Here is a 7420-nt window from a genome sequence, read left to right on the forward strand (position 1 = left end):
GAAGAATGAGAGAATATATATTCAGGAAGCTCAGCGAACACCATATAGATTCGACCCCAAAAGAAAAACATCAAGGCATATCATAGTTAAATTTGCCAAACAGTCCTTTTAAACCTCCAAGTGTAAAGGAGGAAACAAACATCAGAGGAATTCACATTCCCCTGTGTTTACTTTGGGTACCTGTACTAAGATTCAGGGGAGAGAGAGAGAGAGAGAGAGAGAGAGAACAAGCAGAGGCAAGCATGGCAGAATCCAAGAGCCAAGCAAAGAAGCAGCATAATCAGGAGGCTGACAGGAGACGCTGTGCTGGACCTTCTGACTCACAAAGCAAGAACTGAAAGATCTTTGTAAACAATTATGGTGAACAGTGCAGGAGCCAAGCCTAATACTGAGGGCAGCGAGAGACCTGTCCTCACAGGACCAGGAAATGATTGCCTGGAGGGTGGACAGGAATCTGTTGTGAGAGGAACAAGAAGAGGCATGATCTTCCTACATGCTTCCTGATCTTCACCCCAAATTGTTTACTGTCACTTCCTAATAAAACCTATAGCTCTCAAAATAAGATAAACATATGTCAAAAATGTAGTTCATTACTGAGTAAGGAAACCACTAAGATGTTGTTACAACTCATAGTGACAATAGCTCTGAACGTTGCCCTCTCCTGAGCCAGTCTCACTGTCTCTGACACACCCACTCTCATTACCCTAGTCACTGTGTCAAATCCATCTCATCTGGGGTCGTCTTCTTCTCCACTTTTCAAGCATGATGTTGTCTTCCTGGCAACATACCCAAAGAGTGTGAGATGGAGCCTCAAAATCCAAAACTGCCTTCAGGGAGTATCTGGTTTCACCCTTTCCAGGACAGATGTCCACACTAGTTGAAAAGAGAATCTGAACTACAGTCAATGTGGGCAGTCTGGAAGGCTAAAATCAGTTTGCTAACTGATTTAGCAAAAGGAGCTCTGGTGGTCTAGTGAGTAAGGAGTTGCACTGCCATCCCCACAGTGGGCAGTTTGAATCTACCAATTGTTTCAAGGAACAAAAAAGGGCAATTTCCTCTAACGAATTAGACTCTGAAAACCCTCTGGAAGGTGAGCCAGTTCCTATTCAACATAACAACAGATGCAAACTAGTCTTTGTCTTTAAAAAAATTAAGTGCTTGCAAGACTACTTTTCTAAAAAGAACCATTCAGTCTCTTTTCTTCTTCTTCTTCTTCTTTTTTTTTTTTTGGTCAAAGTGTCTCTGTTGAAAGAACAAAGGTGTCAAGCCAGGGTTTGTAACCCAGATAAAGAGTTGCTTAGCACTCCATAAGAATGTTTATACAGCTGGTCTCAATAAAAGATGTTTCATGAGAAGTTAGGAAATAGAATCGATGATGTTAAATGAAGTTAGAAATGACAAATAACTTCAGAGCCAAGACAAACATGTATCCACACTTTGTTCTTTATCTTTATTCCTGTATTAAATTTTTACTTGTGGAGAGTTTTAATAGTATTTCTACTAGTTCCTTTGTATATGTGTAGTTAGATAGAAAGGCAGCTGGCAGCTGTCTTGGCTGTTGGTAGCATGAAATAATAGACCTGAGACTTCAAATTGTGAAAATAAACTTGCTATCTTTTTTCCCCCATAATCAAAACTTTATTGGAAAAAATTGACACCAGAAGAAATAAGTGCCACATACTTTACCAGAAATGGAAATGTTATTATATTATTGTGGTGGATTAATCAGAATTACTGATTAATAAGGCTTTGTGTGACCAAATAGAAATTCAGGAAGCTATATAGCACATTAGGGTTGCTTTCTTCTGCATGGACAACCTTCTGTGAGTCTGGTTTTTCCTCTTGTGAGCTGACACAAAACTGTTGAACAACCTACACAAAGAACCACTGCCTGACCATGGCTGAAAACTGTGGTCATCTTGTAACAACCTGGGCATTTTACATCCATAAAAAAGGGATCTGAGCTTTGAACTAGTTTCTTTTTATCCTTTTTCTTCTCATCTTCCAAAGAAGGATGTAGTAAATGTCTTGCCAAAGGCATGTTGATGTTTTCTTAAACTTCCTATCTTAGCCACTACCAGGCAAGTCACCCCTCTCTGGCTTCAGATCAGTGCTGATTGCATTTTCACTCCTTAAGCAAAGGATCACTTTTATATTTCTGGAGCTTCAGCTAGAATTGAGGTACATCAATCACACAGACCTCATGCCTGCCACCCTGAGTTTTCTAATGCTGTTCTAACAGATACCACAAGTGCATGGCTTTAACAAACAGAAATTTATTCTTTGACACTTTTAAAAACATGCTCAAATTGATAGCTGAACCTCTAATGGGTTTTCAGAAGCTGTAAATCATTCAGGAAGGAAATTGCCCATCTGTCTCTTTTGAAGCCTCTGGTGGATTCAAATTACCAGAGAGGTGTTCCCTTCGGTTTAACAGCTCAGCGCCTCACTGACTATGCCACCACAGTGCCCTTCTGTAAGTTTAGGAGGCTAGAAGATCAAATTCAGGTGGCGGCTCTAGGGGAAACAACCCCTCCCCCGTTGGTTGTGGGGAAAAGCCCTTGGTTCCTCAGCATCTGCCAGTCTGACATTGGAGACCTCTGTGTAGTTAGTGTCAGAGGCTAACATGGAGAAGAAAGGGAATTTCAGAACATTACTTATGTTCATATGAAATCAGTATCTAGACCAAGAAGTTGTTGAAACAGAGCAAGGGAACACTGTATGGTTTAAAAAATCAAGAAGTGGGTACATCAGGGCTGTATCCTTTCTTCAGACTTATTAAATCTGTATACTGAGTAAATAATTTGAGAATCTGGACTTTATGAAGAAGAATGTAGCATCAAAATTGGAGGAAGGCTTATTAATAACTTGCATTATGCAGATTACACAACTTTGTTTGCTGATTGCAAGGAGGACTGGAAGTTCTTGCTGCAGGAGATTAGTACTATGGCCTTCAATACGCACTGCATTTCAACATCAAGAAAGCAAAAATCCTTACCACTGGGTTGGTAGGCAACATGATGATAGATGGAGAAAAGGTTGAAGTTGTCAATGGTTTCATCTTACTTGGATCCACCATCAAATTTCTTGGTACCAGCATTCAGGTACCAAGACTATCAGGAGACATACAACATTGGGAAAGCTGGCTGTCAAAGACCTTTCCAAGGTATGAGGAGCAGTGATGTCATTTCAAAGAATAAGGTGTGCCTGGTTTAAGCCATGATCTTTCTGATCACTTGCTATGCATGTGAAAATTGAACAATGACTAAGAATGACAGAAGAAGAATCGATGTCTTTCAGTTGTAGTGTCAGAGAAAAGTACTAAATATCCCATGGACTGCCAAAAGAATAAACAGATATGTCTTGGAGAAAGTGCAATCAGAGTGTTCTTTAGAAGAAAGAATGGTAAAGCTCCCTCTAAAAAACTTTGGGCATGTTGTTAGGAGAAGCTATTTCTTAGAAAGGAACATAATGCTTGGAAAGGCAGAGAGTTGGTAAAAGAGAGAAAGATTGACATAGTGACTGCTGCAATGGGCTCAGGTGGGTCAGAGAAGCTGAGGATGTCACAGGGTTCAGATCTGTTGTTCATAGAGTGGCTGAGTCATACTCAATTCAACATCACTTACAGCAACCACAAAACCAAAGTCTCTCTTATTGATTCCCATACCAGTGCGGAAGATGCTCAGGATGTGATGCTTCACAGAGGACTAGCAAGCTCTCTCAAGAGTAGGCTGCCTCAGACACTCATAAAAGAGATTAGTATTATGTTTAGTAATGAAAGCCAAAAGACATACAAATAGGCAAGTATAGTTGTTGTTGCTGTTAGGTGCTGTTGAGTTGAGTACAACCCCATGAACAAAAGATCTAAACCTTGTTCTATCCTGCACCATCCTGATACTTCCTGACACACAAGAGTCCACTGCAGCAGTCACTGCATCAATCCACCAAGTTGAGGGTCTTCCTCTCCACTGCAGACCTTCCACCCTTCCCAGCATTATGTCCTTCTTCAAGGAATAGCGCCTCCTAGTAACATGCCCAAAGTATGTGAGTGAGGCAAAGCCTCATCATTCTTACCTCCAAAGAGCACTCTGGCTGCATCCTCTCCAAGATATATCTGTTCATTCTCTTGGCCATCCATGGGATGTTCAGTGCTCTTCTCCAGCACCTCAGCTCAAAGGCATCATTTCCTTTTCTGTCATCCTTATTCATTTGTCCAGCTCTCAGATGTATAGCAAGTAATCAGAAAGACCTACTTCCCTGAATCAGACAGATCTTAGTCCTCAAACTGACATCATTATTCCTCAATAATTTGCAGAGGTCCCTAACTGCACAATTTCCCAGTGCAATGCATCTCCTTATTTTCTGACTGCTGGTACCAAGGGTGTTAATTGTGGATCCAACCAAGATAAAGGTGTTGACAGTTTCACTCTCTCCATCCATTATCATAACGCTGCCTAAATATTTTTTTTATGTGTGGGAGAGGAGGGACGGCGCAGGAGGGGAAGACCCTCATTGAGATGGATCGCTTCTGTGATTGGGGTGGTGGGAATGAGTGTGTCGGAGATGGCGAGGTTGGCACAGGATAGAGCAGTGTTTAGTGCTCTTGTACACAGGGTCGCTATGAGTCTCAGGTGACTCGACGGCACATAACAACAACAACTAGTTTATTTACAAAATTCAAATACAAATTTGAACAAATTCTTTCAATTTCTCTCACCCCCACCCATCAAATTGTACAAACCAATGATTAATTGCCCCCTTCTCCCTGCACATCCACATCCCTCTGCTTCCAGCTTCTCCCATCCCTCCTAGATCCTTATACTCATTCTACAATAATGGTTTTATACAATATTTATCCTTTTATGACTGCGTTAGTACCTCCCAAGTTAGGTAATAGTTTATAAAGTTACTACTCTTGCATTCTGCATAGTATTCCATTGTGTGAATGTACCATACTTTCTCAATCCACTCGTTTGTGGTTGGACATTTTGGCTGTCCATGTTCTTGCAATGGTGAATAATGCTGCTATGAACATTGGTGTACAAATCTCAGTTTGTGCCTCAGTTCTCATATCGTCAGGATATATTCCAAGTAGTGGAATAGCTGGGTCATACGGAATTTCTATGCTCAGCTTCTTTTTTTTTTTTTTTTTTATGCTCAGCTTCTTGAAGAAGTGCTAAACAGCCTTCCAGAATGGTTTTTTAAAAGACAAACTATGTCTCTACATATGGATCTCACCTGATGGGTTGCATAGGAATCAGATTAACTACATTTGCAGAAGATATCCAATACCAGCAGTCAAAACTAGTCCATATGCAAGTTAAAATTGAGGCCAAAGAAAATGAAAATAAGTCCCCAGGAGCCAAGATAGGATCTTAAATCAATTCCATCTGAATTTTTCAAGATAATCTTAAGAATTGATTTGAATCTATAACCAGGAGAAGATAAAATAGATGAATGGGACCTTCTAAGAATCAAATCCCTATGCACAACCAAAAACTTCTCCAACAGGGTAAGAAGGGAAGCCAAAAACTGGGAAAAAGTATTTAGTAATGACATGTCAGATAAGGGACTTAATCTCGAATTTATAAAATACTTGAGCACCACAACAAGATAAAGGTAAATAATCCAATTGAAAAATGGCCACAGGATATGAACAGACACTTCACCAAAGAAGACATTCAGATGGCCAACAAGCACATGAAAATGTTCAAAGTCCTTAGCTCTAAGAGAGATGCAAATCAAAACAACTATGAGATATCATCTCACCCCAGTAAGAATAGCAAAATTTAACATAACAGCAAACAACAAATGCTGGCGAGGTTGTGGAGAAACTGGAACCCTTATCCACTGTTCGTGGAAGTGTAAAATGATGCAATCACTGTGGAAGGCAGTGTGGCACTTTCTCAAAAAGTTGCAAATAGAGATACCATTTGACCCAGCAATTCCACTACTGGGAATATACCCCAAAGAGACCGTAACTGCCACCCATATGCACCCGTGTTTATTGCCGTTTTGTTCACAATAGCAAGGAGTTGGAAACAACCTAAGTGCCCATCAACAAACGAATGGATAGAGAAACTGTGGTATATTCACAGAATGGAATACTACGCTGCATTGGAAAACAAGGAACTCATGCAATATTATTCAAAAGAGTGGCCCTGGAGGACATTATGCTGAGTGAAATATCTCAGTTACAAAAGGACAAATACTGCATGGTGCCACTGTTATAAACCAGGACTGACATCAGGGTTGAGGGGAGACTGAGAAATATGGGATAAATAATGTATAGTGCACTGAAACAGATGAGGGAGAAAACATTAAAATGGATATGTGATTAGGTATTTTTGTCATTACAGGAGTCCAGAATGAAGGCTGCATAGTGGAGTGGACCTGGGAGGAGGGATTGTAAAACAATGAAAGAATTTTTCTTTTACTTTTCAAACGGAAGAGTGTACTGGGAGGGGAGGGGTGGGCAGGGAGAAAAGTGCAACAATGAATGGAACTCCAAAGTCTCTAAACTTTTATTGAAATTAATAATAAATTTTTTTTTTAGAAAAAGAATTGATTTTAGGCATTGAACACCGATGATCGAAGAGCAGATAAGTTGTGGGATGACATCAAGGATATCATCCATGAAGAAAGTAAAAAGTCATTACAAAAATGGAGGAGAGGTCCGCACGGAGAAGGTGGGACCTCTTTCCACCTCTCGTTTTCACGGCTGGCTGGAGAGTGTGCAGGTGAAGCTCAGCTCCTACCTGAGGTAGAAAATGCCGTCCTCGACCACCATCCCCCAGAAGAAGAAGTGAAAGACACCCCCCCCCCGACGTTTTCCAAAATGGGTTGTGAAGCTACAGAAGCCTGACCTTCATCTGGAGAAAAATGAGGACTTATTGATTCATCTGAACTGTTTACTGTTTCTTCATTGATTAGCTGAAGAGTCCAGGATAAATGTTTGTGAGAATAAGTGTAGAATAATTAATAGATAGCATATCCTGCGTGCAGCAAAGGTAATTCTAAAGAAGAGCAGAAGTTAGAAGTCAAAGGACATGTTCTTCAAAACCATATGATTCTAGATAGTTAAAGGAAGAAGTGAAATAACTTTTTACATATTTCTTGGTATTGTAGACTAATATTTGATGTTTGCATGTTTTTTACTGGTATTGAAATACCTTGAGGAAATATAGAAAGTTATTTAATCATTTTGAGATATTACACTTTATTTATTATCTTATATGATGGCAAAAATATAATATTCCAAGAATAAGTCAGTCTCAGAAGAAGTAAAGCCCGAATACTCCTTGAAAAGAAGATGATACTACTTTGTCTCATCTACATTAGACATGTTACCAGGAGGAACCAGTTTCTGGAGAAGGACATCAGACTTGATGAAATAGAAGGTCAATAAAAAAGGATGGAT

General features: G+C 39.9%; 1 pseudogene; it reads left to right on the plus strand.

Moving 5' to 3' along the window:
• The first annotated feature begins 6770 nt into the window (after window positions 1-6770).
• LOC102846690 lies at window positions 6771-7037 on the plus strand (annotated as a pseudogene).
• Window positions 7038-7420: the final 383 nt, after the last annotated feature.

Source organism: Elephantulus edwardii, unplaced genomic scaffold (assembly GCF_000299155.1).
Source record: "Elephantulus edwardii isolate Elephantulus edwardi_28Jun2011 unplaced genomic scaffold, EleEdw1.0 scaffold00132, whole genome shotgun sequence".
Lineage (NCBI taxonomy): Eukaryota > Metazoa > Chordata > Mammalia > Macroscelidea > Macroscelididae > Elephantulus > Elephantulus edwardii.